Raw genomic sequence first — 27,416 nt, 5'->3', positions numbered from 1 at the left:
TAGCGGTGACATATACTCGTGATGAAATTCGTATAAACATGTTTTGGAGATGTCGAGTATGCACATGCCGACATAGATTGGTTTGTAAAATTTTACTTGGAGTTTACGTAATTCTACAGCGATTAGATTTTCTGAAAAGATGCTTCTACTGTGGAAATTTGGTTTCGCAATCATTGCCTCTGCACCGTATCTTCCTTCCCAATGTGTGATAAGTTTTACATCAATCCGATTACGCACATTTTCCATCGTTTTGTCGAATACTGCATTATTCATCAATTTATATAAATTTTTTTCAAAATCATTTTTTACGTGTGTTCTAAATTGCGTATTAAGTTCGATATAATTTCGAAGCCATGGAGATTGCGCGAATTGTAATATGCGATGTATTTTTGCAACGCGAAGGCCGTGACGGGTACATTGCTGCAGGTTGCGGTAGTGTATCACATATCGCTTCTTGTTGTATAGCGTTGCGAGAAGCTTATCTTCCCGCTTGCCTGGCGGCTTGTCGCGTGTCGGGCAAAACGGTAGGTCAGTGTGCGTGTCGTGAAGATGTCGCGGATATTCTAAATCTACCTCGAGGATGTAGCCTGTGGGTGAATCGAGCGTGATAGATGATGTGTCGAAATTAGATACATCGTCGATTCATTGAAAATCAGCATAAGGCAATGGTTGACACATTGCCCATCCATACAAATTATTTACATCGAAATACATTAGATATGAAGATGATTTCAATGGATCGTACGACTGCATATACTTGTTATTAGCGTGTGCATATCTGTTTGAACATTGACTCAGACCACCGCGTATACCCCGTTCGATAAACATTACCATATCAATGTCTGTGAGCAGTTCGAAATTTACACATGTATGCTTTAACATGGCGTCCCACGTATACCCGGGGAGAGTATAATAATACGCGGGGTCGAGCCCATAACTCTCGATACATTTATCCCGGAAATTTTCAAAAATGTCGGCTAATAACAAGACATCAGTTTTTAAATATAAGTCGCTATATTCACCCAGCGTTCGAATGGAGAACCGCTCCCATACGTTTTCGGCGTGCGCGTAATCGTTCTCGGATACAGTATCGCCGGTCAAGGAACTGTAAAATGATTCGCGCGGCGGTAAACACGTATCTTGCAACTTGTCGACACAGTCAATGTATTCATATGGAAAGACACCTTTCCGTGTTAATAATTCGAAATTTTCGGTGGATAAATTTTGAAATTTCAATTGTAAATTTTTGAGTTTATCTTTACTTAGAAATGATGCCAATTTATCGAGACTAGTATTGAGAAATTTATATGAATCGATAAAACGTAATTTAATATTTCTGGATTTGTCTTCTGCAATTTGAACATTTTTTGTAAATGATATATATTTTTCTTTAGTTATTGGAAGTAATTCGATTCCCCCTTCGAACGCTGTAGCTATTTCCTTAATTATGAAATGTGAGTCGTAACCGGATAAATTATGAAATACTATTGGAATGCAAAAAGAGTTTTTATAATTTAAGTTGCAATTTGAGTGTGCTGGACCTCGGTACCGCCCGGTCAGATGGCAATGATCGCGTACGCGTGTATCGTCATCTTGCATGAATGGTTTCTCACATATATGACAATGCGTTGCACTATGAAATTTTTCCCACTCGTCTGATGTTAAATTTACCATGGGGACGTTAGTTGCTAAAATATTCTTTACGCGTATCGCTAAATTTTGTAGTTGTTCGGAAAACCACGAAACGCAATCTACACTACGACGAAAATAATACTCGGATAATGAATCGTCATATGAGCAATGTACATAATATGCAATACTAAATACTTGGTGATGTTGAAAGTTTTTTTCTTCTTCCGTCTTTGCTAGCACACATTCGAGATCTGCGTATACGATAAAAGGAAGTCGCTCTTTGCGATTAAAGTTGTTGAATGCGAGCCACTTGTCCTTATCGCTCGGTAACCGAATAGCGCAGTCATTCATCTTTCCGCAGTCTACTGTATGTGACTGCAACTTGTCTTCCGAATGGAAGTAGTGTAAGCATCTGTAAAACAAATAATTAGTTTTTTTTCCACATATATAATTTATATATATATTACATTTTTATATATTTTATATATTGCGTTTTTAATTAAATATACGTACCGATCGCAGATATATTTTTGACCATTATGTTTGCTCAATTGCGAGCTCACGAGCCGAGAGAGATTCTTGATCCATGTGAAATGTCCAACGCTGTTGCTGTCTTCCACGTACAGCAAGTTGACGTGTCTGTCTTTCTTCTGCTCACTGAGACGTATCGAGACAATGTTCTTTTCTTCGATGCTGTACACATTTATCGAAATGTTGTTTGATAGTTCAAACTTTTTAATTTGATTCACAGTCACTGGAAACTCAATGTCCTGGAGATTCAGCACTGTCGTATAATGCGGATATGAAGATTCTAGTTGCACATTTCTATCGGCGGGGTACAGAGCAGCAACCACCGCCCACGCGAAACATGCATTGTCTTTTGATTGCACGTTCACCACCGCTCTTTTCATCATTATTTCTCGCGGTAATTTAATGTGGCATCCCGCACGCATTGGATTATACTTGTTTATATTTACAGTTAAATTGTTTATTCGCGATAATGCCCAACCACTATCGCGTTCTTGAAACTCTTCTAGCGATGCTAGTGTGGGGTCGATAACGCGGCGTTTGTACCAATCATGTAAATCGGAGGTGCTAAAGATTTCAAAGTTTTTCGTATTGATACTTTTATTAGCACGCTTATCACCCGACACGAACTCGCCATTAAATATAGTGTTCACTTTCACACTAGTGTGTTTTTGCAACACTTTTTGCACGTGTCTGATCACAATGTCTTTGGCCTCCTCTAGAAATTGACGAGGTTCAATGTGATTATAGTTTATTACCGCACCAGTCAAGATGCGGCTCTCGAACGCCGTATCAATCTCTCGCCATTTGAGTCCGATGTCTCGCGAACTGCTTCCGGCACCTGCATGTACAAAACGTCTGCGTACCGAATTCTTCAACCCTTCGAGACGCGCGATTTGGGAGACAAGCGATTGTCGAACTCCGATCGGTAATCGTGGTCGTTTTATTCGACTTTGTTCTTCCAGTGATTCGATGTATTCGTCACATTGCTGCTCCCACACAATGTATTCCTCCACCGAATTCACCCTTGCTGATTGCTCCATCAAACTTGCTTCCAATTGTGCCATATTTGAGATGCTCTTGCTGAACCTCTGACAAAGATGCTGACAGAGTATGCCTCCTTACCAGCATTTTTATTTGATCACTGACACTTGAAAAACTCGAGTATGTTGCATTTTGCACATTTAACCTTGACAATAATTCTAATATTTCATTAAGGATGATGTCATAGCAGCCGTGCATCGGCGCTTGAAAATTGCAATTTTGCACATTTTGAACACCTGGGGGATGACAGCAGCCGGTGCATTGGTGCTTAAAATTTGAATATGTTGCATTTTGCACATTTTGACCTTGACAATAATTCTAACATTTCATTTGAGGATGATGTCATAGCAACCGCGCATCGGCGCTTGAAAATTTTGAATATGTTGCATTTTGCACATTTTGACCTTGACAATAATTCTAACATTTCATTTGAGGATGATGTCATAGCAGCCGCGCATCGGCGCTTGAAAATTTTGAATATGTTGCATTTTGAACACCTGGGGGATGACAGCAGCCGGTGCATTGGTGCTTAAAATTTTGAATATGTTGCATTTTGCACATTTTGACCTTGACAATAATTCTAACATTTCATTTGAGGATGATGTCATAGCAGCCGCGCATCGGCGCTTGAAAATTTTGAATATGTTGCATTTTGAACACCTGGGAGATGACAGCAGCCGGTGCATTGGTGCTTAAAATTTTAAATATGTTGCATTTTGCACATTTTGACCTTGACAATAATTCTAACATTTCATTTGAGGATGATGTCATAGCAGCCGCGCATCGGCGCTTGAAAATTTTGAACATGTTGCATTTTGAACACCTGGGACTGATGTCATAGCAGCAGCTGTGCATCGACGCTTTGATTGGTTGAAAATAATATCGGATCAGCAATAATCCCCACCCCATCACAATGGATATTATGGATAAAATTTAAAAATAATTTAGTATTACATTGATCACTCGATTGAAAAGGTTCTTTTAAAATGTACTCCGCCAGCATGAATTATTACGTTCCAGTACAAGAGAGCAATGTTTTGTACAAGAAGAAATGTGACAAGTAAGTTTCAATATTATCTGTTAAATGAATTTTTCAATAAACAACTTTTTTTTTGTTGTTAAATAATTTTTGAAATATTGTTCTAATTATTTTTATAGCATTCATCGTGCGGCTCGTATACTTGGAAGAAGATACGTCTTAACCCCAACATCATACAAATATTTGGAAATAGGAATCAGCGTCGGAATAATATCCTATGTGGAATTGGCTCTCGGTGATAATCGAGGCAATCAAATAATATTACCCATTGAAACATGGAAATCTCTAATGCGGAAACGAGCGGACGTTGAGCAGCTAACTGAAACTCCGCTATGGATTAGTGATCTGACACTCGAAGCGGTTAACATGTATACTTCAAAAATTATAAAAATTACTTCATCTGATAATTCTTTGTACATGAAACCATCAACTTTACTACATTTATTCGATTTCGACAAATGTATTGATCATATGTATTCCTGGCTGTGTGAGAATACTCATAGTGTTAATGAAAAATTTAAACAATTTGTAAATATTTTACAATGTGATAATATCCGCGATGTGAGCAATGCCGCAAAGGCGATACGTGATAGTAATATGTTTAATAGCGAATCACTTATAGATTGTGAATTGATAACTTGTGCTATAAATGAAATTATTTATAATGCTTGCAACAAATAAATTATTTTACTGTTAAACTGTGTGTTTAATTATTTCTTTCCCGCCCCTGTTCTATATGTATATGAATAGTATGATGTGCACATGCATTATCAACAAAACTCTTCAAAAAAAAATGATGAGCTAGATGATACTCCATTTAGAACAGAGAGATGAAGAGAGATGTAGAATTAAAATCAAGAGGGGAGCAACATTATAATATATGTGTCGTGTCATAGAGTAGCAGACTTATACTTGCATGCTCGTGCTGTGCGGTTGCATGAAACTGTAAGATATATAATTCTGCAAGTGTTGTAAAGATGATAACTCTGGAGGAATATATTGAATTACTGGAACAACTTGTGTTGTTCCATGCTGCTGACCTGAAAGAATGGTCATTTTTTCGGACTGCCTCCACATAAAATTGATAAAACGATTTACTGGATGTGGGAGCCAGATTGTGATGGTTGTATCGACTTGTTAGAAGGACAATGCCCGCAAGAACTAATGAGAATTTTCGGAATGCAAATCAACCCCAAGAAATTATTAATTGGAAATTTGCAGTCACGGACAACTCGAATCGCGCGACTTGAAGAAATAAGAAGATTGCTACGCAAACGTTTCTTAAGCATAGATACCAGTGTTCCTGCGCTTTTGACGCACACTCCGGTTAATTCAATTGTGCAGGCGATACATGGGCGTGAAATCGGTTTGAAAAAACCTCATACTGATGCTCTAAAATATCAACTATGGGCTATGAAACTACGGGATGATCCGAAAGAACGCTCTTTCCTATTCTAGGTGAACGTTAAAAGATTTTCATATGCTGAGCATAGAGAATCCTCTGAGGAGGAATAATTGTTGTAAGTATTTCTTTTCATTTAAAAATTATTAAAATAATAAATTGATTAATAAAATAAATAATAATATATTTAATAAAAATTTCTGTTATGTAGGAGTTCCGCCCTGCCGCCTCATAGCCACCGCCACCTCGCTGCCACCATCGCGCTGCAGTAAATTTTATATACTTTTTTACATTTTATATTATATCTTATATCTTATTTTATATTATATTTTATATTTTATATATTTTATATTTTAAATTTTTAAAATTTTTTAATTTACACACACACAAAATTGTATGATTGCACACACACATAGTTATATAATAAAAATTATTTTAAATATTACAAATATATAGTTTATTTTAGAATAGGTCCTCTCCCCTTCCTCATCCTAAAAATATTAATTAAAAAAAAAATATTATAAAAAAATATTTAAAAAATTCTCTCTTACGAACGCCTCTCTCTTTGCGTTCTCCTTCGCTGCATCAGCTCTCGCGCTCTCCTTCGCGTCATCTCGCTACCTCTCATCATCTCGCGCTATCTCTCTCGCTCTTGCGTCATCTCTCTCGCGTGCGCCTCGCGTGCGCCTCGCACTCTCCTTCGCGTCATCTCGCTACCTAGCCATCTCGCACTATCTCTCTCGCTCTTGCATATACGCCTCGCTTGCGTCATCTCTCTCGCGTGCGCCTCGCGCTCTCCTTCGCGTTCCTCTCTCCGCGCGGACCCCTTACCCAAAAAGCTTATGCGGTCTTTCGCGGATTCCTCTCTCCCCGCGGACCCCTCGCGGACCCTAAAATCGCGGACGCTCCCCCTCCCCGTGGACCCCTCGCGGACCCCTCGCGGACCCTAAAATCGCGGACGCTCCCCACCCCGCGGACCCCTCGCGGACCCTAAAATCGCGGACGCTCCCCCTCCCCGCGGACCCCTCGCGGATCAGGTACCAAAATCGCGGACGCTTCCCCCTCCCCGCGGACCCCTCGCGGACCCGGTAACAAAATCGCGGACGCTTCCCCCTCCCCGCGGACCCCTCGCGGTACATCGCGGACGCCTCCCGCGTGACGTCATTCCCCCTCCCCGCGTGACGTCATTCCCCCACCCCGCGTGACGTCATTCCCCCGCGCCCTGGGTTCCCCTCGCCCCTCACCCCCCTCATTGCCCCGTAATTAGAACTCTCATTATATCACTACTACATATATATATATGTATATATATGTTTAAATCAACATATAATTAAATATTTGACACATAATTTTGTAAAAAAATTAATTTAAAATTAATTTAAAAGGTTAAGAAAAATAATGATCATTAAAAGAAGATACTTTTGGCAATTGTTGTTTATCTGTCCATATTTATTATTTATTAATTTTTAAAATAAAAATTAAATAATTTATTAATATTAATTATTTATTAATATTAATATTAATATTAATATTTATTTAATATTATTGATTATTTATCAATTTATTTATTAATTTATTAATATTAATTTTTTTTTATAATATTTTATTTATTTTATTTTTATTTTTATTTTTATAATTATATATTGTACATCATTTTATGCAACATATTTTAATGTCTGATATTTATATCTTGCATGTTAATTTATAGAACGTTGAATAATAAACAAGATGTTATTATTTCAAATAAAAATAATGAAATAGAGATGATTACTTTTGCGATAGATGAGATGTTAGAATCAATTAAACTTGAGGATTCCACTGTGTAAACTTTTTTATTTATTTTAATTCATATAATAAAAAATACACACGGATTTATATTTATTTATCTGCACATTTTACTTTTTAAAAAATAAATATTGTATCTCAGTAGTTAATAAATTCTAATCCATTATTTATATAATGTATATAAGTGTGTGTGTGCGTACATATAGGTGTCTCACAACCTCCGTACAATATTTTATTAGTGTGTTCTAGAGGTAAAAAATAGAATAAAAAATTCTAATACAAAAATGTTGAGGCTGCAACAGTTTTTGAGTTATAAGCGATCAAAATTTGCCAATGATATACACGCACTGAATTACACATGTATACGCGTACCGATTTGTCATCTATTATTGGTTTTATTATTTTTTAAATAAAATAAGCTGTGCAGAAAAATCAATATCACACTACCTTGAAAAAATCAATAATGATGACAGATCGATAGGCGTGTATGTTTAGTTACGGACGCGCGAGTTCTAAGCTATATCATTGACAAATTTTGATCGTTTATATTTCAAAAACTATTGTAGGCTCAACATTTTTGTATTAGAATTTTTTATTCTATTTTACTTCTAGCATACGCTAATAAAATGTTGTACAAAGGTGAGATATCCTGTAAATATATGTATATATATATATTTAAATTTCTTAATTTTCTGAAAAGTAAAAAGATGATTTTAAAATCTTTTTTAGAGAGGTTATTGGTTTCATTGATGAGATTGATGGTCCGAAAATTGTTGGCAAAGTACAACATTATCGATTGCTAAAATTTATTTTAAATAATAGTAGTCGTCATCGAATTCAAATAGTGGTATAAAATGTGCTAAAATCGAACGGATTCAGTTTCACATAAAACCAAATCGAGTAATTAATAAATTTTTTAAGAAAGATCTTATTTATCTTTAACACAACTATAATATTTATATATTATTGTTTACTTTGAATATACTTAAATATACTTTTTATTCTTATTTAATTTAATATATACAATAATAATAATAATTATATATATGTTACTTTCTAATCTAATATTACTTTATGTACTTTACAGATTATTCAAATTGATATAGTGAAAGCTAAAAAAACGAAATTACCGGAGTTTAATCAAGGAACTCTTCCTTACGGACTTATTATTCCTTCAAATACTATTGTTAATAATTTGGGTTCTTTTGACCTTAAAAAGATAATTCACGCAGTTCAACCTAAATTGATAGAAATATTCCGGATTACTTGAATTCATGTGTTCGTAAATAATTCTAAATATATTATATATGATTTAATATTGTCATATACATATATAGTATGTTCTTATATTTATGTATGTTTTCTTCTATTACATTTTCTTAAAATAAATACTTTTAAATAAAATATTTTTCTGTTATACGAGGATATGTTAAAACAAGATTTAATACTTTCTCAAATAGTTTTAAAACTATTGGTACTGGATCAATTACAGATGGTCATTACAAATTAGAAATTCAAATTGCTGATTACGAAGCTAATGATAGTTTCGAGAAAGGAAAAAATATGGAAATAAAAGGATATGTGAAAAAATCAAGTAAATTATATTAAAAATCTTTAAATTTCGTAATAAAATATTATTGTATCATTTTTTATTGATTTTTATGAATTATGTATTTATTTTACAGATGATGTCTTTTATATATCTTGACGTTGAAAAAGTATCTGATATTAAATTAGGAGACCAAATTTTATCATTAGCACAATTATTACAGGGTGCAAACCTATTATAAAAAGATATTTTCCTAAAAAAGATGAAACTTCTGACTTGCCAACTAATAAAATTATTCGCAAATAATTAAAAAGTGTATTTGTCATGTTTTCAATGTGTTTTTCGTTTCTTATTTTTAGTTTATGAGTTATATGTATGCATATAATTAAAATATAAAGATAAGATATATATTATATAAATCAAGTTCATTATTCTAAGGTAATATAATGTAAAAGTAATAAAAATTGTAATATTAACACTATATTACTGTGTATTCACTTGAAAATTATAATAATAAACAATAATATTAAATAAATATGATAAGTATTTCAGTATTTGAATTGCTTTATCTATTTATTTTTATTAATGTAAATAATTAATTCTTATATATATATATATATATATATATAAGATTATATATATATACATGGTGATTCACGTAACGGTCGCCACGATTTTTGGGACATTTCCGCCAGTTTAAAAAAAAGTTTATACAGTGAAAATCAATCTGCTTTACTCAAGCTTTAACATGCAATAAAAAATTTTATAAAATTTTTTTTTTTTATAAACAAATTAATGTCACCTTGAATTTTTTAAATGGAACCATCATATTTTTTTTATATAAATTGATTCCTCACAATATTCTGGATAAAAAATTATAAGGGTAGGATGGTCAAAAAGTGAATAGTTTACGAGATATTTTATATTTTAATCTTATAAAGGTGGTTCTCGTAACGATTGCCACGATTTTTGGGGTACTTACAATAATCTGACAAAAAATGTCATTAATCAGAAATTTACCAATTTGTAACCGTCAACAAATTTAACAATAATTTAATGATTGCATACAATTTTACTTTATGTAACATTTTATTTCAAAATTAACGATTTTAAAGCTTCTACAGCGCAATTGTTTGCTATCGAGGAAGTTCACTAAAAACGTAAATAGTAAACAGACTTGACTTTGTTACCATGTAGCTTAGCTATTAATCTGATGATGGATCTCTGAGGAAATTTTTAGTATCAGTTTATCTAGTATCAATTTAGTGTGTTATTATTTTTATTTACTATTTACTATTTATTTTTATTTTATTTACTATTTATTTTTTATTTACTATTTATAGTGAACTTCCTCGATAGCGAAGAATTACGCTATATTTGCTTCAAAATTGTTAATTTTGAATTAAAATGTAACATAAAGTAATATTGTATGCAATCATTAAATTATTGTTAAATTTGTTGACGGTTACAAATTGGTAAATTCCTGATTAATGACATTTTTTGTCAGATTATTGTAAGTACCCCAAAAATCGTGGCGATCGTTACGAGAACCACCTTTATAAGATTAAAATATAAAATATCTCGTAAACTATTCACTTTTTGACCATCCTACCCTTATAATTTTTTATCCAGAATATTGTGAGGAATCAATTTATATACAAAAATATAATGGTTCCATTTAAAAAGTTCAAAGTGACATTAATTTGTTTATAAAAAAAAAATTTTTTTATAAAATTTTTTATTGCATGTTAAAGCTTGAGTAAAGCAGATTGATTTTCACTGTATAAACTTTTTTTAAACTGGCGGAAATGTCCCAAAAATCGTGGCGACCGTTACGTGAATCACCCTGTATATATACATATATGTACGAAGCATGTTTTGGGACATTCCCCTTTTATTGGTTTAATTAGTGCTATGACATCTCACAAACAACATGCAATTGAAAATTTTATTTATAGAGCAATAAACACAAAAATATTGATAATTTTGTAGTCATTGTATACTTTGAAATTTTTTTAACAAAGGCATGGTTTGAAAACTGTCCTCAAATTATGCATTGATTCGAGACTGTCCTCAAATCATACCGTTGACATACCTGACGGAAATGTCCTTGAACTAAACATTTGATCAACATTTTCTCATCACTTCTAAGACATATTTTGTTCCCCCAAAATAAACGCTTTACCTCTTTTAATGCTTCTCAGGCATATTTTAGTTTAAATATTAATTTTTTTAAATCACGTTTCTTAAAAGAAAATTAAAAATTATGAATTAGTATTTCAGGTTCAAATTTCAAGACATTTTTTATAATTAAATATTATTTTATAAATATTTAAGAAAAATATAATTGTTATTAAAAAACTTATTTTGCGCGCGCGCGCGTGTGTGTGTGTGTGTGTGTGTGTGTGTGTGTGTGTGTGTGTGTGTGTGTGTGTGTGTGTGTGTGTGTGTGTGTGTGTGTGTGTGTGTGTGTGTGTGAGAGAGAGAGAGAGAGAGAGAGAGAGAGAATATTCATAATATTCATTAATTAAATTACTTCAAATTATCAATTTGATTTATTGAACGCTTATTTTTCAGTTGTTCAAGTGCATACTTTGAAAACTTTTTAAGCCTACGAAGAATACGTGAAGAAAATTGCGAAGACTAAATTACATTTATCTGTCCTTAAAGAATATATGTATGTAATATGGAATATTTATTTGAATTATAATTTGAAACTCTCCATTTACATGCAATGCATGCTTCAAAGACGACTCTTATAAAAAATAAAAATGTAAATTTCTTTAAACAATTATATTTTTTAATATTTATAAAGTAATATTTAATTATAAAAAATGACTTAAAATTTGATGAACTTGAAGTAATAATTCATAACCTTTAATTTCTCTTTTAAGAAACATGGACTCAAAAAATACACACACACATTCAATAAAAGAAATTATTACTTAAACTGTGTAAAATATGCTTGAGAAGCATTGCGATGAAACGCTTATTTTGGGGACTTAAAATATGCATGTGAGATAAATTGTTTAGTTTGAGGACACTTTCGTATATCGATAGCATAATTTGAAGACAGTTTTCAAACCATGCCTTTGTTCAAAAAATCTCAAAGTATACAATAACTACAAAATTATCAATATTTTTTTGGTTTATTGCTCTATAAATAAAATTTCCAATAACGTGTTATTTGTGAGGTGTCATAGCATTAATTAAACAAATAAAAGGGGGATGTCCCGAAATATGCTTTGTGCGTAGATATATGTATATATGCTAAACTACCGATATATATAATAACTTAAAATAATAATAATAATTATAATACACATTATACAGGGTGTCGTTCGCGCTTCACCTATCGTGGACAGGTAGAGTGAGTTAAACCGTGTAGAAAGGGCTAACTCTCGCGGGTATTACCGTGCGGCGAGAAGAGACAGATCATTGTTATGTGACTACGACGCGAGGATCCAACGTTACGCACCGCTCGTACGTAGCCGTTATCATTTGTAGAACATTTCTCTCGAAGTTTTATCATGCGCCTAGTGCGATCGCGTAATAATGGGCTGCTTTTTCTCTTTTCTCATTACGCATTTATACTCGCGCAAAGTGGCCGTTCTTTTCAAATTAATTTCTGATTATTGCGAAAATCGTTAATCGTAAAATAACTTTTCTATTCCGATTAATGCGCTGTATCTGCAAACGAGTGATATGGATATCTATGGATATTACCGGATACCTATATATTATATGTATACAGAGTGTTCGGTTGTTCGGGTTTCATCTCTCGTGGGCAGGTAGAGTGGGTTAAATTCTGAGTAGAAAAGTTATCTACTGTTTTGCCACCTTCGCAATAATTAATGAGAAAATAATAAAAATCAATCAATTTATGCGAGTTTAAACAAGCGGCGAGAAAAGACAGCCTACGCTTACGTATAACTAGGCGAGCGGCGAAAAGAAAGAGTCTAATGTTACACGATTGCTAGGCGCGCGATGAAGCGGGGAGGAGTGCTCTACAAAAGATATTTATGTATGTACAAGTAACGCATAACGCTGGACCCCCGAGTAGACTACCTCCTCTTCTCGCCACGCGCTTGTAATCACGAATTGATCAACTTTTTAAAATTATTTTCTCATTAATTTATTGCAAAAATCACAAAATGGTAGAGGACTTTTCTGCTTGTTTTTTTTAATCCACTCTACCTGCCCACGAGAGATAAAACGCGACATCCTGTGTAACATCTTGTGTATTATAAATATTATTATTAAATAATTATAAGTAGTTATTTAGCATTAATATATTTATATGCAAAGCGTATTTCGGGGCATTCCCCTTTTATTTGTTTAATTAATGCTATGACACCTCACAAACAACATGTTATTGGAAATTTTATTTATAGAGCAATAAACAAAAAAATATTGATAATTTTGTAGTCATTGTATATTTAGAAATTTTTTAAACAAAGGCATTGATTGGAGACTGTCTTCAAATTATGCAATCGATATACGAAAGTGTCCTCAAATAAACATTTTGCCTCAATATTTTTAAGGTATATTTTATGCTTGTAAAATAAAATTTTATCTCAATATTTTTCAAGCATGTTTAACAGTTTAAGTGCTAATTTCATTTGTTGAACTTATTTTTTTAGTCCACATTGCTTTAAAAAGATTAAAGTTTATGAATTATTATTTTTCATTTTAATATATTTTTTATAATTAAATATTATTTTATAAATCCCCTTTTAAAAAAAGGCATGTTATTGACATTGTTGTCGGTTTGCCGCGATGCTGATTGGCTGTCTCGATTTGCGTTGTGCTTTATATCCATAGCATCAAGCAGCTGTCATCGCGAGAGTTAACAGTTTGACAGTTGTTCAAAAATAAAATTACAATTATCAAAAATTTAAATTATTACATTAAATCGGATAATGGCGCGCGCGAAGCGCGCACTTGTGTTGTTTAGTATTTAAAAAATACAATTATCATGAAAAAAATTTGCATTAATATTTTTCATAAAAGTCGTCTTTGAAGCAATCATAGCATGTAAATGTAGTCTTAAATTATACATTCAAATTATATACATATGTTCTTTCGAGACATACAATTGTAGTTAATTCTCATTCGTAAATTTCTTTATGTATTCTTTATAAGATTAAAAAGTTTTCGAAGTAAACAACATGCAATTGGGAAAGGACCCCGCATCATTCTTATGGGAAAATATATTTCTGCGGACTTGGCTAATTTTTAGATATGTTCACGTCGTTTTGAACAATGTCTTAATAGGCAATTTGATTTTATGAGCCATTTCCGCGGTACAAGCCCTGGAAGGTCTTGCATGTAAAGATATAAGTTTTTTGACTCGATATATATATGATCCTCTTTCGAATGTGTGTACGTGCGTATGTGTGTGTATCACAGCAGCATATATAAAAATATTATTCATGACAAAACATACATTATGTTATTTTCGCATATACAGGGTAGTTTAAAAGTCCGGAAACGGACGAATCTTAAACAATGCATTTTAGAAAAAATGCATGCACGCACGCACGCGCGCACATTCGATCGAGGGTCATATATCGAGTCGAAAAACCTATCTTTACATGCAGGACATTCCAGGGCTTGTAGCGCGGAAACGGCTCATAAGATCAAATTGTGTCTATTAATTTGTTCAGAATGGCGAAAACTACAAAAATACAAAAATTAGCCAAATCCGCAGAAAGATATTTTCCCATAAGAATAATGACGGGGTCCTTTCCAATTGCATGTTGTTTATGAAATGTTATAGTATTAATTAGTATTAATTAGACATTAATTAGTATTAATTAGACAAATAAAAGAGGAATGTCCCGAAATATGCTTTTTGTACACATATATAATGTATATACACACATATATCCTCTAAATAAAAAATTACCTATAACTTTATAATATGTATAATACATTTTATATACAGATACATATCTATATACAGAGTATCCATTGTTAACCATATCCTCTCGTGTGCAAATACAGCGGGTTAGTTTAAATAGAAAAGCCCTCTATTATTTTGCGACTTTTGCAATAATTAATGAGAAATTAATTAAAAAAGATCGTCCAATTCGCGCAGATATTACCGTGCGGCGAGAAGAGACAGATCATTGCTACGCGATTGCTACGATGCGAGGATTCAATGTTATGCACCGTTTATACGTTGTTATTACAAAGCCGTTGTTATTACAAAAATCACAAAATGATACAGGACTTTTCTTTTCAGTTTAACCCGCTTTACCTGCATACGAGTGGTGATACAGTTACTGGACAGCGTATATATATATGTATATACAGAGTGTCCAATTGTTCGCGTTTCACCTCTCGTAGGCAAGTAGAATGAGTTAAACCGAGTAGTAAAGTCCTCCATCATTTCCGATTTTTGCAATAATTAAGGAGTAAGTAATTAAAATAAATCGGTTAATTCGCGCAACTACAAGCGCGCGGCGAGAAGAGACAGTCTACTCGGGGGTCCAGCATTATGCGTTGCTCGTACATAGTTATTGTCTTACTTAGAGCGCTTCTCTTCGCTTCATCGCGCGCTTAGCTACCGTGTAACATGAGACTCTTTCTTTCCGCCGCTCGCTTAGTAGGCTATCTTTTCTCGCCGTACGCTTAAATTTGCATGAATTGGTCGACCTTTATTAATTATTCATCTCATTAATTATTGCAAAAATCGCAATATGATAGATAGAGAATTTTCTATTCAGTTTAACCCATTCTACCTGCCCACGAAAGATGAAAGACAAACGCAAATAACCGGACACCTTGTATTCATATGTATATACAGAGTATTTGATAATAACCATATCACTTCTCGTGTATAGGTACAGCGGATTAATCTGAATAGAAGTGAAGTCTATTATTTTGCGATTCTTGCAATAATTAATGAGAAATTAATTTTAAAAAATTGGCCAATTCGCGCGAGTATGTGTGCAATGAGAAGAAAAAAAGACAATCCATTATGTGGTCGCGTTAGGGGCATGATAAAACTTCAAGAAGAATGTTCTACAACGACTATGAACGAACGGTGCGTAATGTTTATCTTCGCATTTCGCATCGTAGTCGCGTAATAATATGATCTGTCTCTTCTCGCCGCACGGTAATATCCGCGAGAGTTAGCCTTTTCTACACGGTTTAACCCATTCTATCTGCCCACGAGAGATGAAACGCGAATGACACTCTGTACAATATGTGTTATAAATATTATTATTAAATTATTATAGGTAGTTATTTAGCATATATATCTACACAGAACGCATATTTCGGGATACCCCCTTTTATTTGTTCAATTAATGCTGTGACATCTCACGAGCAACATGCAATTCAAAATTTTATTTACAGAGCAATAAACAAAAAAATTAAGATATTTTAAGGCTCTCAATATCAAAGATATATATAAAAATAGCCTAGCTATAAAAGCCGAACGCGGATGTCGATTATAGAGAAAATTAATTTTTCGCTATAACTAGATAATTGTGCATAAGGCACGAATTTTTGCTTGGTACACTGCCAAGACTTATTTAGGAAGTGTATCTCAATTCGAGATTACTAAATTCCTGTGTTTCCTTCTGACCCCCCTATAGAGATGTAGGCGAGAAAAATATCGGTCCGAAGTCGCTGAATCGGGAATTCAGCGATATTTTTCTCGCCAACATCTCTACAGGGGGGTTAGAGGGGAACACAGGAATTTAGTAATCTCGAATTGAGATACAATTCCTAAATAAGTCTTGGCAGTGTACCAAGCAAAAATTCGTGCCCCGTGCACAATTATCTATAGTTATAGCGAAAAATTAATTTTTGCTATAACCGTCGCACCGAGATCCGCGTTTGGCTTTTATAGCCAGTTTATTTCCATATAAACAAAAAATATTGATAATTTTCTAGTCCTTGTATACTTTGAGATTTTTTGAACAAAGTCATTGATTGGAGACTGCCCTAAATTATGCAATCAATATACGAAAGTGTCCTCAAATTAAACATTTTGCCTCAACATTTTTAAGGTATAATTTATGCCCTTAAAATAATCGTTTTTTCTCAATGTTTCTCAAGCATATTTAACAGTTTAAGTGCTAAATTCTTTTGTTGAATTTAGGACAGTCAACGCATAGTTTGAGAACATATGTTTTTATTAATCACCTAATAAGTTTTTCCTTCCATGTTCTTTTCACGTTTTCTCTATCTTAATAATAAATAGAATTCATAAATCTACTTTATAAATAAAATACAGTCAACGTATAGTTTGAGGACATATGTTATTGGATGGCGCCACTATGCAGTCAAAATCATATAAAAAAAAAGTCTCAAAATATACGTTGGACATAAGAATAAAAATGTCCCCAAAGTATGCGATAGAACTCTAAAAACTTTGAGACCAGACCCCAAAGTATCGAAATGTCTCCAAAGCATATGCGTGCGCTCCAAAAAATGTCCCCAATGGATTCTCTGTACATATATATATATATATATATATATATATATATATATTATATTATATATATATATATATATATACACTACCGTCAGAAAGTTTAAGACCAAAGTAATAAATAAAGATCCTCGAAAGAATAATTTATTTTTACACGTTAAAATATGATATTCCGCTGATTGTTTCTTTTTTTTATTAATAGCTAGAAGATCATGTTACAACACCATAAAAGTAAAAATAGCTTGCTTTATTTTTTAGAAAGAAATAATAAATAAAATTAACAATTGTCTTAAACTTTCTGACGGTAGTGTATAAATGTGTGTGTGTGTGTGTGTGTGTGTGTGTGGGCGCGTGTGTGTGTGTGTGTGTGTGTGTGTAAGAGTTATATAAGAGTATTAATGTTATATTATTGTAATTCTTTCTGGTTTATTGCATATAAATAAATAAAAATGTTATATTTTATTAGCTATTATTTTATATTACACAATTTTGATGAATTGCATAGTATAAAGAAACAATCACGCTAACATAATTAATTATTACTTGTAATATACTAAATAAATTTCAATATAAATATAAATATAAATAAGTTATTTAGTGCAAAGCAACATACATCAGTCGCGCATTCGATTATCAATAACGCGCGTTCCGTGGCAGGGCTGTATATAAAGTGGCAGAGACTGTGTCTAGCTCAGCCGTAGCGAAAGGGTTAAACTTAATATTTTATTTTCCTAACTTGATGAGAAATATTTACTTTTAAAAATTAAAAAAATACATAAATATTTATCAATCGTTTCTCATTACAACGCAATGTACAATACTTGGGACATTGTCGTTTGCGAATGCAAAATCAATCCGTTCAAGCTATCAAACAAATCTCAGTATCAAACAAATCTCGTTTGAGATCCGAGCTATTACTTCAACGTCCTTTTACATGCAACTTTATATATTCGACGTTAGATATATTTGCATGAAGGTACTCACCGTTGGCAACTGTGTTCCTCCAATTTTCGATGATCTCGTAACAGCACTATTATCACCACTATACTGTCATTACCGTTTTCATATCTGAAGGATTTTATGTCCTGTAATGGATAAGTATACTCCAAATTCTTTCTGAATTTACATCATCTAGTTCGCATTTTACAGATTAACGTTGTTAATGTCGATTTGTCCTTTTCTAAAGATAGGTTCAATTTTAGATACCAACGGTTTTTCTTCTTAAACTCTCCTACAATTTTGTAAAATAAGTATATTTTATTATTTACAGTATATACACACATATAAACAGGATGTCCCTAAACTGGCGATAAAGATTTTAATAACAAATTCTTCGTAATATTTCAAGACAAAAATTCTAATATGAAAATATCGGGGCTATAGTATTTTTCAAATAATAAAAGTTTAAAGATTACGAATGACGAGCTAGACTTTTGTGTGCTCAGAGATAGCAAAATGATCAGTGATAAAAGTGCTTCCATGTCAAATAACTTTGTTTTTATTGATTATAATTTCATCGTGGAGACAGCTCAATATGACAACTGACACATATCAATATCGATATATTAAACTATGGAATAAAAACGTTTTTAACTGTTCTTATGATTCATTACGGAGAAACAGAAATACATTTTTAATGAAATCTTGAATATTTTTACAATAATACTATTATCAAAAGCATCCGATTCATGGAATCGTAACTGGCAATAGTGAAATTATTGTAGAATTCATAATCTTTAAACTTTTCCTATTTGAAAAATGCTATATCCTCGACATTTTCGTGTTAGAAATTTTGTCTTCAAAATATTACAAAGAATTTATAATTAAAATCTTTATCGCCAGTTTAGAGACACTCCGTATATATATATTATATTTAACACATTATTAAAATATATAAATATTTAATATATTAAAATATAAAAGTACTACAAATTATATTAGAAACTATAATCACAAAAATAAAGAAATATATTTTCTTATAATTATGAATATTACATTGTTTATTGAAATATGTGCGTGATATATGAATGTAAAATATATATATATTATACTATATATATATTATAGCTATATATATATTATATGTATATGTATTTGAATTTAAAATTTAAAAAACATGACTTAATTATTTTAAAAATTAACTGTTTCGCAGATAAAAATAAATACTATTTTTCTATCTACTTATTATATTTTAATTCAATATGTTTATAAATATTTGTTATAGATAAAGATATCCTTTTATCTACAATAAATATTTATAACATTTTAAATTAAAATATAAGTACATAGAAAATGTTTATTTTTATATATATATTTTGCATAAACATAACTTATACATTTATGTTATATTACATGACATATAGAAGTATGTAATATATACATTTATTTTATATTGCATTACAGGAAAATATCTAATATATATACGTTTTTATTACATTACATAATATGAAAACATATGTAATACATATGTCTATGTTATGTTACAATAACATATCATTTGAAATATATTTAACATATAAATGATACATCTCAAAGTTGCTGACATAGAGCCGTACCAGAACGTAACATTTACCTGTATAAGTAATATTACATGTAACATTCATGACAGTCGTGTAATATTACATACATGTCTATGTTACATGTGTGGTTTGCTGGGTTGCGAGTATCGACTTTACATGCCTTTTTTAGAAAAGGATTATTTTAATATATTAATATATTATATTTTAATAATGTTATTATATAATATAAACTACACAGCCAAAAAAGTTGTACACTTGAAAAGTAGTAAAAAATTGTGAAAGTTTAAAAATGTATAACTTAACTAATAATTATAATATCGAGGTGTTTAAAAAACAAAAAGTTTAAAAAATAAAGCTTGAAGTCTGTAGTTTGAGAAAATTTTAGTGCCATTACGTGGAATGATTAGTTTTACAATGGCGAATGACAGAGTGAGAACCTGCAAAACTGATAGAAAGTCCACTTTCCTGAATTGCACAGTGTGAATCAATTGATGTAGGTAGCTCAATGGGATAAAAAAATTGAAATTCAAACTTTTCTCTTTAGAATGTGCTTTTTTTATCTTTTCTTTTTTTTATGCGGGGAAATCCTCATGGATACCCTCCGATTCCCGAGGAAATAGTGCCGAAACGGCGAAAACCCCGTGAATATCCTACTCGGACTTGTTTACGCGAGATGCCCGGCACGATTTGCATCGCTTCAGGACAAGCTTTATTTTCGTTAAACACCTTGATATCATAATTATTAGCTGAGTATTTAATTCTTGAACTTTCACAATTTTTTTACTACTTTTTTTAAACGTACCGTTTTTCTTGTTTGTATGGTCGAGTGTATATAGGACAAAGTATGCTAAATCGTACTCCCAAAGGTAAATATTAAAATTGCAATAAAACTATCAAAAAAGTGACAAAATTTTTTTATTTATTTGAAACTATGGTTTTTTGTCAACGATATACGCGAAACATTAACACAAATTTATCATTGTTTCATATCGTAAAATAAAAATTAAAAAAAAATATCTAATACGATTTACAATACGCCGGTTTGCTGAATTGTACCCATGAATTTTTAAATCATACTTCTAACAATAAAATTAAAATATTCTAACAAAAATGAAGTTTAATATCTACGAAAGTTCTCAGTCTGCAACAAAACATATCTATAAGAAAATGTCATATTTATAATTATAAATTCTCTTAAAAAATTTAACAAAAATACTTTTTGTATCATACAAAAATATAAATAAGTATTACCTCAATATAATTGTAAAATTTGATAATATTTTCTTCAATTGTCTATCTAAATATAGAGTAAAAAAACCAATGCCTAAATAAAAAAATTAATTTAGTAAATCATAGCAGTACGATATAGGAAAAAGTTAGTAGTACGTTTTACCGAACTTGCCTTGTGAATAAAAATTTGTGAATAAAAAAATAATCTTGAAACTTTTTGCCGATTTTTCAACAGTTCCATTATAAGATTAAAAAAGATGAAAAAATGATTTAATAATAAGTTTAATTGCTTATCTTTCTCAATGTGATAGCTTAAGCACGGGGTGCCGAATATTACATGAAAATCACGCAAAATAAATTTATAAACTCAGTAACGGATCGCTTGAGAAGAAAACAAACATTGCGGCATTCGAGGGAGGCTAGCTGCAATACAACAGCGTTAACACATTAAAATATTTTAACTCTGATTACAAAATACAGTAGAGATACGATTTAACGAACGGTACGATTTAGCATATTTTCCCCTAATTAATAAGCATTATAATGATATATTATTGGCATAACTTTACTATTTTTATTAATTTCCAAATAGATATCGAAAAAAACCTCATGTAAAAGAAGTGATACCGATACAAGAACGATTGAAACATAGAATCTTACGAAATCTACTTACATTGGTGGTGTCACATTTGCTCTGTTTACATTATATTGCATCAGATAGCATCCTTCTTTGTGCACCTGTCCAGTTTTAATCGCCTTGTTATAAGCATGCACACGCTGTCAAAATAAAGATTGTCACGATCACTTCCAAGGGATGCAAAATCGACTACGCATCTCGAATCTGCGCACCAATATCGTGCCCCCTTTGGCCTTACAGTGCAAAATCTGCAATATATCATTAATATATATTAGATAATAAATTAGCCGGAAAAGCCGAATTTTGCTTGGTACGATGCCAAGACTGAATTTCGGAATTACATTTTAAATATAAAATAGTCAATATAAATATTTAGAAATCAATTGGCTATAAGAGCCGTACGCGGATGTTGATGCGTCGATTCCAACGAAAATTAATTTTTCGTTGAAATTAAATATTTGTGCACGGGGCACGAATTTTGCTTGGTACACTGCCAAGACTTATTCGGAATAATCTCTTAGTGATAAAATAGTCAATTGAGATTTTCAATCAAAATTATGTAGGTGTATGGGGATTGTTAAGAAAATAATACGAGAATGAAATAAGAGTTATTTGCAAGTGACATGTTCAATGTTTTTTTTAATTACCGCAATTTAATGAAAAAGAATTTGAATAGCATAACAAAAAGACACAAAGAAGAGCATACTGAAATGATAGAAAATTTAACGACAGATACTATAATTGAGTTTTTGCAATGCCGATGTCAAGTTCTAGAACGAGCATCTCTAAGCGATATTTCCAAAAAAAGCAAATCAAGGTTTAATAACAATGAGAAGAACGATGATAATCACATACAGTCGTTCGAATCGAGATTTCAATGCAAAATATTGTCAACAACGGTTCAGGAATGTCAATGTTATTTATATCAAGGACAACATTTGATTTATTTCTGTAATCAACTTTTAAATTTATCTGTTGAAAATAAAATCCAAACGGTCAAACGATTAAAATTGTGCATTAATTATCTTTCTGCAACGATTATTTCGTCGTAAAATGCAAATTAAGTTTGTGCCAAACATGCGAAGGCAGTCATAATACCTCATTATCATCAAACTAAGGAGACGGCGAGTTCAATTAAATCCGTTGAATAGCAGGTTCAATACCAGAACATTTGAAAATCAATTAAACAATTGTTTATCTTTTCTTATAGTTATACGTTTGTCAGTATAAGAATCCGTTGACAATACATTATTAAAATTTCGGGAATTTAGAATAGCCTATCGATAAACGATGTCAACCGAAAACACGAAGCCGAAAAATCATTTTGTAAATACGATAAGTCGAAATATCTCGGAACGGTTTGTTGTTAAATTTTGACCTTTTCGAGAGAACGAAGAAAGGCTTGGCGAATCGAGAAAAATAACGATGAAACGATTAACAATTTCGTTTAACTAACGCGTGACTTTTTTATAAAAAAAGTAATTTTCTAGAGTTTATGCATACATAAGAAACAATAAAATATTACTCACTGGCTACCACGAGGCAAGACCGATCGACAGCTGAGACTATATAGGCGACTAGACGTTCTACGCACGGGATGCGAACTTCCTATCTATACATTACGACGCGCACGGAGCGACTGACTTCACTGACTGACTTTCTTGCTCGCTGCTCGCAGGCTCGCTTGCTATTTCGTTGTCTCGGCCGTTTCCGTAAACGCTCGGCCGCACTCACAATCAGCTGCCGCTAGCCCATGCTCAACTGTGTTGGACACATCGACATATAGAATGGCTGGCAGTGGAAGGGGAGCCGCACGAGTAGAGTGAGAGGCAAACAGTCAAATAATATAAAGTTACGTTCCGTCTCTTTCTAATATAACCTGATTAGTTGGCGACATGACATCGACAGTTTTACGATGTTTTTATTTATAAATATTAAAGATTTGATAAATAGAATAAAAAACTTTATTTACAAGATTAAAATAATTAAACGATAATTAATAGTAAAACAATAAAACAAAAACAATAATATATAAATATATAATGTAAAATTAAAATAAATTAAATTAAAGTCAAAACAAAATTAATTATTTAAGAAATTAACAGATTAATTTGAAATAAATTTAAATAATTGCTGACAATTTATATAATAACTGATACACTGACATCCGCGTTCGGCTCTATAGCTAGTCTATATTCATATATATATATTTGATATTGAGAGCCTAAAAAAATTCTTCATATTTAAATAAAATCAAAGAGTACATTAAGAGATACATAATTTTATTTTATATGACATGTGCGCGTGCGTGTGCGTGTATGCGTCATGTGTCAGTTCGAAATATATATATATATATATATATATATATATTTGTATATATATATGTTTAAATCAACATAGATATAATTAAATATTTGATACATAATTTTGTAAAAAAATTAATTTAAAATTAATTTAAAAGGTTTAGGAAAAATAATGATCATTAAAAGAAGATACTTTTGGCAATTGTTGTTTATCTGTCCATATTTATTGTTGTTTATTTATTAATTTTTAAAATAAAAATTAAATAATTTATTAATATTAATTATTTATTAATATTAATATTAATATTAATATTTATTTAATATTATTGATTATTTATCAATTTATTTATTAATTTATTAATATTAATTTTTTTTTATAATATTTTATTTATTTTATTTTTATAATTATATATTGTACATCATTTTATGCAACCTATTTTAATGTTTGATATTTATATCTTGCATGTTAATTTATAGAACGTTGAATAATAAACAAGATGTTATTATTTCAAATAAAAATAATGAAATAGAGATGATTACTTTTGCGATAGATGAGATGTTAGAATCAATTAAACTTGAGGATTCCACAGTTTAAGTAAACTTTTTTATTTATTTTAATTCATATAATAAAAAATACACACGCATTTATATTTATTTATCTGCACATTTTACTTTTTAAAAAATAAATATTGTATCTCAGTAGTTAATAAATTTTAATCCATTATTTATATAATGTATATAAGTGTGTGTGTGCGTACATATAGGAGGTGTCTCACAACCTCCGTACAATATTTTATTCGTGTGTTCTAGAGGTAAAAAATAGAATAAAAAATTCTAATACAAAAATGTTGAGGCTGCAACAGTTTTTGAGTTATAAGCGATCAAAATTTGCCAATAATATACACGCACTGAATTACACATGTATACGCGTACCGATTTGTCAACTATTATTGGTTTTATTATTTTTAAAATAAAATAAGCTGTGCAGAAAAATCAATATCACACTACCTTGAAAAAAACAATAACAGATGACAGATCGATAGGCGTGTATGTTTATGGACGCGCGAGTTCTATGCTATATCATTGACAAATTTTGATCGTTTATAATTCAAAAACTATTGTAGCCTCAACATTTTTGTATTAGAATTTTTTATTCTATTTTACTTCTAGCATACGCTAATAAAATGTTGTACAAAGGTGAGATATCCTGTAAATATTTGTATATATATATATTTAAATTTCTTAATTTTCTGAAAAGTAAAAAGATGATTTTAAAATCTTTTTTAGAGAGGTTATTGGTTTCATTGATGAGATTGATGGTCCGAAAATTGTTGGCAAAGCACAACATTATCGATTGCTAAAATTTATTTTAAATAATAATAGTCGTCATCGAATTCAAATAGTGGTATAAAATGCTGAAATCGAGCGGATTCAGTTTCACATAAAACCAAATCGAGTAATTAATAAATTTTTTAAGAAAGATCTTATTTATTTTTAACAACTATTAATATTTATATATTATTGTTTACTTTGAATATACTTAAATATACTTTTTATTCTTATTTAATTTAATATATACAATAATAATAATAATTATATACCTATATGTTACTTTCTAATCTAATATTACTTTATGTACTTTACAGATTATTCATATTGATGGAGTGAAAGCTAAAAAAACGAAATTACTGGAGTTTAATCAAAGAACTCTTCCTTACGGACTTATTATTCCTTCAAATACTATTATTAATAATTTGGGTTCTTTTGACCTTAAAAAGATAATTCACGCAGTTCAACTTAAATTGATAGAAATATTCCGGATTACTTGAATTCATGTGTTCGTAAGTAATTCTAAATATATTATATATGATTTAATATTGTCATATATTATACATATATAGTATGTTCTTATATTTTTGTATGTTTTCTTCTATTACATTTTCTTAAAATAAATACTTTTAAATAAAATATTTTTCAGTTATACGAGGATATGTTAAAACAAGATTTAATACTTTCTCAAATAGTTTTAAAACTATTGGTACTGGATCAATTACAGTTGGGCATTACAAATTAGAAATTCAAATTGCTGATTATGAAGCTAATGATAGTTTCGAGAAAGGAGAAAATATGGAAATAAAAATATATGTGAAAAATTCAAGTAAATTATATTAAAAATCTTTAAATTTCGTAATAAAAATATTATTGTATCATTTTTTATTGATTTTTATGAATTATGTATTTATTTTACAGATGATGTCTTTTATCTTGACGTTGAAAAAGTATGTGATATTAAATTAATAAGAGACCAAATTTTATCATTAGCACAATTATTACAAGGTGCAAAACCTATTATAAAAAGTTCTTTTCCTAAAGAAGATGAAACTTCTGATTTGCCAACTAATAAAATTATTCGCAAATAATTAAAAAGTGTATTTGTCATGTTTTCAATGTGTTTTTCGTTTCTTATTTTTAGTTTATGAGTTATATGTATGCATATAATTAAAATATAAAGATATGATATATATTATATAAATCAAGTTCATTATTCTAAGGTAATATAATGTAAAAGTAATAAAAATTGTAATATTAACATTATATTACTGTTCAAATAATCTAATTTAATTCCCGTCCATCTGTTTTAATTCTAAGTTTATCGGGTCATGTAATTCTTGCTTATAGTTCTACGAAAGTCGTGCATCAGCTCGACTTCCCGAGAGAACGTGTTTACATTTCTTTTCCGAACTTCGTCTTGCCGCGCGTCTCGTCTCACCTCGTTACTTCGAAATCAGCTGTTCTATAATATAACGTTTGCGCCCTTGATATCTATCGTCGACAACACTCATATAGTTCGATGTCGACTGTTTTCATGAGAACATCTCTCGCTCTCGACAGATTTCATTGTTCCGTTTCTCGCGCATATATCTTGTAATAGCCTTGTTTCTGTAATCAATATTGAATAAATGTTCCGTTCAGAAAACTCATTAGTCTTACTGTCAGAGGAGATAACAGAAATTATCGATTATATATTATCACAGCAAAGACGAAACATTATTTTTTGGTCCTTTGAGCCGGATTATCCAACAGTGCGCTACCCAAGGCAATACTCTCGTTCGCGTCTCACATTCGTGAGACCTTCTCTCGCTCAATCGTTGCATGATCGATATTTCGCAGTGACATAGTGAAGTGCGCTTTCAACCTCGCTTGCAACGATTGACTACATCATCGCCGTTCTTAATCAGCTGTTAAAAGTTTCAAATTCAACGATAAGAGTGACCTTTTCACACATTTAACAACAT

The 27,416-nt window shown here is 31.1% G+C and overlaps 1 long non-coding RNA gene across 2 annotated transcripts in view; it reads right to left on the bottom strand.

Moving 5' to 3' along the window:
* LOC145937326 (uncharacterized) overlaps positions 1–23,520 on the bottom strand; it is a 43,891-nt gene extending 20,371 nt beyond the window's left edge. Inside the window, exons 1-3 of one of the 2 annotated variants that reach the window (XR_014425539.1) lie at positions 23,347–23,520; positions 21,854–22,065; positions 18,416–18,662 (exon numbers count right to left, since the gene is read on the bottom strand). This is a non-coding gene — a long non-coding RNA (uncharacterized LOC145937326). The remainder of the gene's footprint in view (positions 1–18,415; positions 18,663–21,853; positions 22,066–23,346) is intronic. The other variant, XR_014425540.1, reaches the window with a different exon arrangement.
* Positions 23,521–27,416: the final 3,896 nt, after the last annotated feature.

Source organism: Prenolepis imparis, unplaced genomic scaffold (genome assembly GCF_030444845.1).
Source record: "Prenolepis imparis isolate NDT839.2.m4 unplaced genomic scaffold, iyPreImpa1.0 SCAF_6, whole genome shotgun sequence".
NCBI classification, from domain to species: domain Eukaryota; kingdom Metazoa; phylum Arthropoda; class Insecta; order Hymenoptera; family Formicidae; genus Prenolepis; species Prenolepis imparis.
The sequence above is the reverse complement of the archived record's forward strand: the minus strand, read 5'-3'. Positions and strand labels throughout refer to the sequence as shown.